The 8,377-nt window shown below is 53.8% G+C and overlaps 1 long non-coding RNA gene across 7 annotated transcripts; it reads left to right on the forward strand.

Moving 5' to 3' along the window:
• The first annotated feature begins 567 nt into the window (after window positions 1-567).
• LOC127670171 (uncharacterized) lies at window positions 568-5,847 on the forward strand. Of its 7 annotated transcripts, XR_007974475.1 has the most exons (4): window positions 568-3,225; window positions 3,352-3,441; window positions 4,356-4,798; window positions 5,094-5,847. It is a non-coding gene; the product is annotated as an uncharacterized LOC127670171 (long non-coding RNA). The 7 variants fall into 7 exon arrangements; XR_007974476.1 differs by lacking the exon at window positions 3,352-3,441 and having other exon boundaries at window positions 1,415-3,225; XR_007974479.1 differs by lacking the exon at window positions 3,352-3,441 and having other exon boundaries at window positions 1,808-3,225; window positions 4,496-4,798.
• Window positions 5,848-8,377: the final 2,530 nt, after the last annotated feature.

Here is an 8,377-nt window from a genome sequence, read left to right on the forward strand (position 1 = left end):
TGCTCCTATGTCAGGGGTCGTGAATGTATGTTTGCTCTGTGTATATCCGGACTTGCAAACACCCAACCCCACGTATAGGCGCTTAGGCATATAACGTACTGAATGAGTTTGCCTGTGGGTAGGAATGTGTCTTTTGTTTTATTTACCCCGGAGCCTGGATAGAGCACCCAACTGCTGCGGTGACCCGTGGAGAGGCCAGGGTGAGTCAGCCTGATTGGAAACGAACAGGAAAGGGTGAGATCATCGTGTTGGATGTGACAAAGCAGCAGGGAGGGCGAGGGTCAGCACTGTGTACTAAACTCCACAGCAAAATAGGATGCAGAGAAGTGGCGGCAGTGGAGGGCCCCACCCCCTGGACACTAGCAGAGGGACAGCTCCAGGCAACTAGGCCAAAAGTCCCTCTTAGTGACCAGTCTGCATGGCAAAAGCAGGACACTCTAGGTACTGTGTTGACCAAGGGATGGGGACCTTCACCCTAATCAGAGAAATTCCCCCCTCCCCCGCTCCAGCCTACCCCAGCCTTCGAGACTTGCCTTCTTCCCCCACCTCCCCATCAGCCCTGGGTAGTTTAGTCAGCTGGGACATCAGCAGGGACAGACCCAGAGCCGCACAACGGGACCCGGGTGTTCCTAGTGAGGTGAAAGAAAATGGTTTTATTTGGTCTGTGCCCATATGTCCCTGCTTGATGGCAGTCTTCACTCGGCCAGTCTGAGACCCCAAGAGCAGGACTAGGAGCTGCTCGTGCCTGCCTGACATCTATAACACAGAGCTATGCTCTGCCGGCTCTCCCTGGGGCCCCAGAGTGCAGACGCTGTGGCACACAGCGGTCAGCTGTTCTCGAAGTTTCTCTGCCCTTCTATTTCCACATGCCTTTTGGGGATCGATTGGATTCCTGGGATAGACTCCAAAACCAACTTCATTTACCCCATGTCCAGGCTCGGGCCTGCCCTTTGGGGACCCCGCACTAAGCCAAGTTCTGTGTAGATAACACCAGCAAAGCAAGGTAAGGGTTACAGGGCCACACGGCTCTCCTGGTTTCTGGCCTGTTTTGACCCCAAAGGCAGGGCAGTGGCAGGGCTATACTGGGATGGACGATGGTCTCGCCTCTGCCCTGTTGGCTCATTCAGATAACGGAAGTTTACCAGGAAGGGACAACCCAGAGACCTGGGTAGTGTGGGCAGGAAGGCAGAAACGAAGATCTGGTCCGCCCCTTTGTCCACTCAAGGCCTTTATCAAGGACTTAGCAATACTACTCTCAAACAGTCCTGTCTGTCTCTTGCTTTTCCAGGGCTGAGCCCTTCAATCCCATGTAAAGCTGGAAACTATGTCAGCTAGAATTAATGGCTGCTTTATCCGTGCGAGAGCTGTAGAATGTGCTAGAATTCAGATTAGTAATGAAGCCATCCATGATTGCTGGAAGTGATTCTCTGCCTCCAGAGAGGCCTTGAGAGGGGCTCAGTGTTGGGTATCCCCTTACCGCCAGTCATAGCACTATCTGGCCCAGCCATGCAAAGCATGCTGGGAAAATCCCATCCACAGCTGCATCTCCTCCAGTGTGACCGCTGGGGTTTCCTGGGGAAACCCACCTGAGGAAGTCTGGCTTGTTAAAATCTAAATTGGAACAAAATGCAAATTCCTGAGGAGTTAGTCGTGGTTTCCAAGAAGAGTCCTTCTGGTGGGGTCTGACAGACATTCTTTGATAGGTCCTGCAGCTCCCTTGAACTGGGTCCAGTAGCATGCCAGGCTTGAGATGGACTGATGGGGCCCCAGGGAGGAGCTGGTAGAATATAGCTCTGTCTTATAGCTTTACAGTGATATCAGGCAGGCATGACCAGCTCCTAGTCCTGCTGGCTGACCTTGGGGTCTCAGACTGACTGAGTGAAGACTGCTGTCAAGCAGGGATGTCAGATGCAGTCCAGACTCTGCATCCTGAGGGGATAAACAGATGGCTTGAACACCGGGTGCCTCAGGGGACCAGTGATGGCTGTCTCACATACAAAACCACCAATCTGAGCCATGCTATGCTATAGCTGGGCATCCCTGACAGCCAGGACACCCCTGACCCTGGGGCAGGACACGTTAGGCAGAAATCATTGTGAATTCCACAGAAAGCAAGGGGACAGATGTGGCAGCATGGGCAGGAGGCAGGGTCTGGGTACTTGTCACCACCTTACTGAGAGGGCAGCTGAGCTTCCTGGGGCTGTAGAACAAATGGTCACAAAGCCAGGTGTGCAGGGCAGGCTGGGTGATCCCAGTCCACCCACCCATGAAGGAACTCACCAGTAGGATTTCAGAGGCCTTCGCAATACAGACTATAGATATCACCCCTACTCTATCATCACAGCACAGGAGGGAGAGATCTCGCTCCAAGGGAAAGAAAACTTCAGAAACTAACACCTGGGAGACTTGTGCAAATGTCCTGAGGCAACAGAACAAAAAACAGCATGGACTGAGGGCTCCAACCAGGTTCACCATCTCACGGATCCTGAGGCTGGAAGTCCAAAGTCAAGCTGTCTCAGGGCTGGGTCCCCTGAGGCAGCTCTCCTTCACCCGCAGATGTGTCCTCACCCAGTCCTCCCTCTGTGTGTCATGGGGACACAGTCCTGCGGGCTCAGGTCCACCCTAAGGGCTTTGTCTCGCTGCAAGCACCTTTGTGACGATGCCATCTCCAGATTGTTTGCTGTGGTCCTGTGTGGTCTCGAACAGGTGGACTCGCACGCGACAGCTGATGGAAATTTCCCCTCTTGTGGCTCTGTGATGGAGATGTGTCCAGCCATGGGCAAAATTAGCATTTCCACTGAAGGTGTAGGAGGAAGCTCTTGAGCTCCGAGAATGACGCTGATGGACAACGGTGTCCTTCCTTCCGTCCCTTGGCTGTGCTCCCCAGGGACCAATTTGGAATGTGCAGTGTGGGCTTTGGATTTCCTGGGTCTGATGTAACCTGAGCTTGCGGTGTAGGTTGATGGTGGCCCTGAAGATGGATGTGCCTTCCAGCTGTGGGTCCTAAGGGGCAAAGGGACCCTGGCCATAAGGTCTCCCTGATGAGCTGGAGGCAGTTAATGTCCTGACCGCCTTTTACAGTTGACTATGGTCTGCAAGTGTGTACTGGCTGGTTCTGTGTGTCAACTTGACCCAGGCTGGAGTTATCACAGAGAAAGGAGCTTCAGTTGGGGAAGTGCCTCCATGAGATCCTGCTGCGGGGCATTTTCTCAATTAGTGATCAAGGTAGGAGGGTCCCTTGTGGGTGGAGCCATCCCTGGGCTCATAGTCTTGGGTTCTATAAGAGAGCAGGCTGAGCAAGCCAGGGGAAGCAAGCCAGTAAGGAACATCCCTCCATGGCTTCTGCATCAGCTCCTGCTTCCTGACCTGCTTGAGTTCCAGTCCTGACTTCCTTTGGTTCCAGTCCTGACTTCCTTTGGTGATGAACAGCAATGCAGAAGTGTAAGCTGAGTAAACCCTTTCCTCCCCAACTTACTTCTTGGTCATGATGTTTGTGCAGGAATAGAAACCCTGACTAAGACAGTTAACCTTGGGCTTGTCTGCTGCCAGGACAGAGCCAACTGTGTGTGTCCAACTTCCCAACAAATTAAACATAAGATGCAGTTGGTGGTTCCTGCCAGCCTACAGATTCTCTGTTTGCTTCCTCCTCTGTGCATAGAATCGCTTTTCTAAAAGAACAAACTCTATTACAGCCAGTGAGGATGGGCAGGTACAGAATGCACTCACAGAGCTCCCAACAACAGACAGAAGCAGCGCCCAGGCTGGCCAAAGAAAGTTGGGCTATTCTGAACTCTTTTTTGAAAGCTGTTCTTTGCACAATGTCTTTGGGTGCATGGGTGGGGGGGGGGGCATCAATTTGAGCCAGCACATTCATAGAGGACCCACAGGACAAGAACCAGAACCAGACCACGTTTTGTCAGGGCTAAAAAAGCCCAGGCTAGAGTCCAGGTAGGCAAAAGGGCATTCTGTGGGACAGTCTGTCAGCCTGGCCCCCACAGGAGTTTCCTGGGTCAGAGGCTGGGGGCCCCCTGGCTTCCCAAACCATTCTCTCTGTGTTCGCTCCTTCTGCAAGGGGGTCTGCACAAAGGGTGTGGGGCAAGATGGAAGGGGTGTGTTACATTTCCAGAAGCTTCTTTCTGGATATGGAGCCATGTGTGATCCCAGGGATTTCTCTAGCTTGTTTGGCTTCCTCCACTGAAATTTCCCAGTTGGGGACCATGTTGGGCAAGGCCTGCTGAATTCTGCAATCTGGCTGTTTCTTTTTGCTGTGATGGGATTATTGCCCACCTAGTAAAGCTGGGATGCGGCTGGCTCCCAATGTCCTTCCTGATATGTACTCTGTTCCTGTCTGGCAGAGGCAACACTGCAGAGCCCTCATCTCCCTCCCGGGCTCCCATGCTCCTCCGAGCCTCTGCAGGCGGGCGGGCGGCAGCAGCCAACAGCAGCTGGTGTTTACTCGAGCCTCCTGCCCAGCCCCAGCTCTCAATCTCCACAGCTCTCCACAGAACGCCTGCTGTCCTTTCTACTTCACAGCGGGGAGGAAGTGGAGGTTCAGAGAGGACCAGGAATTCATCTCAGCTGAAGTGGGCGTCGTGCGGATCTGCACCCACGCCATTGCACCTCGTCCCAAACTTCCGTTTGGCCATCTGTCTTCCAGAAACCCTCTGACAGTACATCCGGCAGATGCCTTGGGGTGTTCCTCATAGACCTGTGTGGAAGTCAAAACACGGCTGGCGCTCCAGAGGGAGGAACTTGAGGGAGATCCTCTGCCCCTGGGGAAGCTGTGTACCAGCTGCTGGTGTGTGCCTGGCATCTCCACCACCTGGGGTAATCCAGCCCTCCCCACCCCATGGAATCCAACCATGTCTGGTTTCTAGGCCCTGGAAAATAAAGAAGTAGGTGTCTGACGGCAGGGCCATCTTTCAGGGGGAGGCCAGGGGAACTAGAGAGAGCCCTCCCAGCACCCAACAGGCTGTTCTGGAACTGCGGGGAAGAACGGGGGATCACCCTCCGTCACACTTGTGGGTGGTCTTTAGCGTGGGTGGGCCAAGCGCTTAGTGGTCAGTCTTGAGACTCACTTCTCCCCATTCAAGATTCTCTGAGGACATTTTGACGGCGAGAATGGGCCACACAGCACCAGGTCAGATACTAGCACAAGGGATAAAAGATGCTTCTCCAGGCGAAAGCCTTCTCCGCAGCGACCTCCGGCCACGCCCATTACGGGCTGTGTCAATCTTGTTTCCCCTCCAATCACCGTAGTCTCCCAGTCCTGAGGAGAAACGACTGTGTCTTAGAACTTCTTTCCTCTTAAAATCCTGGTCCCTGCTGCCTATGGAGAGACAGTCAGACTCGGGTTAAGACAATTCCTAGAGGCACGAAGGCGCTTCCTCACAGGGCGTATTTCAAATACTACCCAACCACAATCCATAGCCCCCAAGTCACCAAGGCCACCATCCCTTGAACTCCACACAACCCAGGATGGTTCTCACTTCCACACCAGCCTGTCCTCAGCTGCTTGCTTGACTGGCCCTCACCAATTCCCTCACAGAGAAACCACACCAGGCCCCCTCCCACCTTTCCCTCGCTCCCTTTGCTTCCTGACTGGCTCCTGGCTCTCCAGTGTGGCTTCCCTTGGGGATGGCTACTCTCAGAGTCTAACACACTATTTCATCGGACCCAATCATGCCCCTGTTGTATAGGCTTCACCTCCCCTCCTCCTAATGATTAGACTATGCTTTGTCTGGCCTGTGACACAGACACACTGTCTTATCAACACATGAGAGACTGAGGCAGAAGGATTGTGAGTTTCAGGGCTAGCCTGAGCTATGTAACAAGACACCCCCCCCCCATCTCAAAAATACAGTGCAGTGCAATACAATACAAAAAAAAAAAGGCTAATAGAATAGGGTCCAGAAACTTCTACCCCAGGTGCAACCCAGTGGCCATATATTCAGGAGCAAACATCTTGAGGATCCCTGATGATGGTGAGCTGCCTCAGGTGGACTGTGGCTAGGGCAAGAATTACCCCAAAGGGACTCCACTGACCTCGTCCCCAACCTTCTCAATGTGCTCCTCTGACCATAGCCCCAGTTGAGCAACTGTGCAAACACCGCAGCTCTCCAGAGGTCCACCCGGATGTCCACGGCGGGGCTGTGTTTGTGGTACAGGGCCTTCCTAAATATAATCTGAGCTGTGTGCAGTCCTGAGCTGCTACCACCTTTGAGGTAGCAAAGGGCAAAGGGCCCAGGGCTGGCTGCAGACTTGGTGAGACAGGCTCACACACAGCCTAAGCCATGACCACCAGAGGTGTAGCAGGATCTTGGCCAGGTTTTCAACCAGCACAAGGCTCCACTTCCACATTCTGGTGGGCAGCACGCCCACGGGTCCAGTGTTCTCATCTGCCCCACAGTCTCTGCTCAGCTGTCCCTATAACGGAGCCTGGCTGATCAGTAGCCTCCTCACCTGTCATCCTGCCTCTCCCTCCCCTCCAGCCCACATTGACTCCTCAGTATCAACCATCATAGCCGGGGCCTCTCTCTGAGACAGCTTTGCAGCCACACCTATCACCTGCACCTTCCGTGGCTCAGCACCTAAGCTGTTCTTACCCATGGCCCACCCGCTTCCCCAGCCTCCTGGGCCTGACTTTGGTCCAGAGACCAACACTGGCTCCATAGATCATCCCCGGCCTGGTTCCACCCGTATTCTCCCTCTAAAAGGACACCCCTTGTACTGCCTGCTTGGATCTCAGGGTCTACTTTCCAGATTTGGGGGGACAAAGAGTAATGGGTGGAAGGAGGCTTGAGATTCCCGAGAGGCTGCTCCTGGGTGACCGATGACTTCACAAACCCTCTGAGCTCTGCAGGGCCAAGATGGAACGCTCTTTCTACAGAAGAGCTACACTGCCCATCAAGGCTGGGTGGGTGAGCATATGGCCCTAGCGTGATCTGTTCTCTTTGAGGGCCTTTGGGTTGATTGACTCAGGGTTCAGTGCCTGTGGGTGGGACTGCCTTGTGGGTGTCACCTGGCTGCTATTGGTGGTGTATTTGGCTGTCAGGTACTGAGCCTGAGAGACTGTGTCCAGAATCCCAGACTCCTTCCTAAAGGATAGTATCAGAGCCCTCACCCCATTCCACCCCACTCCACCCCATGTCACCAGTGTGTCACATCCTCGTGATTCCACTCAGCACTGTGTGTTTCCTTGACATGAATGATGTGAGTGTTGTGAAGTCTGGTTCTGCCCTCCATTGGCACAGGAGGAATTTGCTGAGGACTTTTTTTTTCTAGAACTTTCCCCCAAACAGCAGAGAAGCCCGAGACCTCCCTAGCATCATTTGTACTGGCCTCACAAAGGCTGGGAGCAGAGCATCTGTCAGAAGCTCCAGGGTCCCACCCCGATGTGTACTCTACATCACAGGTCTGCTGTTATTGGGGCACAACCTGGATAACCAAGTGACCTAGAAATGACCCCAAGAACTCAGCAACGGTGCCAATGCTATTCTAAGGAAGAAGGGGAGGCGGGCCTTGAGTGAGCATCCGTCACTCTCTCACACACCAGGACACATGCACAATAGTGTCCTCTCTGTCTTGGAATAAAACCTGCATCACGGAGAGTCACACGGCAGTGAGAAGGAGCCACGTGGGTAAGGGACTCAGTACTTGGTGAGAAGAGCAAGCCACAGCAGGCATCACGCCATGTTCTATGACCTGTGGACAGGTGTAAGTGCAGAGCTTTGGGGGTCCCAAGGGGTATGTGTGTGTGTGTAGTGTGTGTATGTGTGTGAAAGAGAGAGATGAAGGAAGGTGATTCCAGGAGCAGATACCAAGGTCCAGAACTTCCCCACAGCTGCAGTGCCCCTTGGGGGTACCAGTCGCTGGAAAGTCTCTGCTACAACAGCCCCTGAGGGCCGCCCAACTTTCAGGCTCACTCAGACGAGTACCTGTTTGGTATGTAGCTTCTGTCTCCGGGCTCTGTGGGCATGCAGCTGACAACTTGCTGAATGCAGCTGCCTCCCTCTGAGGTCAGAGACGATTCCTCCTGGCTTCCAGTGCGACTGGCTGGTGCCAGACACTTGGAACCAGATGCTCCCTGACTGCCGGGGTCTGGGATTGGGAGTCTGCTGTGGACACCTCCCTCAGCCTTTGCCTCAGGATCACACGCACTCACGGAGAGGAGATGGACATGCAGTGGATGTCAGAGGTCAGAGGAAAGGACATCCTAGGGGACCCTGAAGGGTCAAGGGGAACTCGGGTATACCGGGAGTTGTGACAGTGTTGACTCAATGACCCGTAAGGAGGGGTAGGACACGATGCAGGTGATCACAAAGTGCAGAGTAAACTTCTGTCTCGGATGGTGTGAGCTAGACCCCATTTTTAGAGC

The sequence above is a fragment of the Apodemus sylvaticus genome, chromosome 19 (genome assembly GCF_947179515.1).
Source record: "Apodemus sylvaticus chromosome 19, mApoSyl1.1, whole genome shotgun sequence".
NCBI classification, from domain to species: Eukaryota; Metazoa; Chordata; class Mammalia; order Rodentia; family Muridae; genus Apodemus; species Apodemus sylvaticus.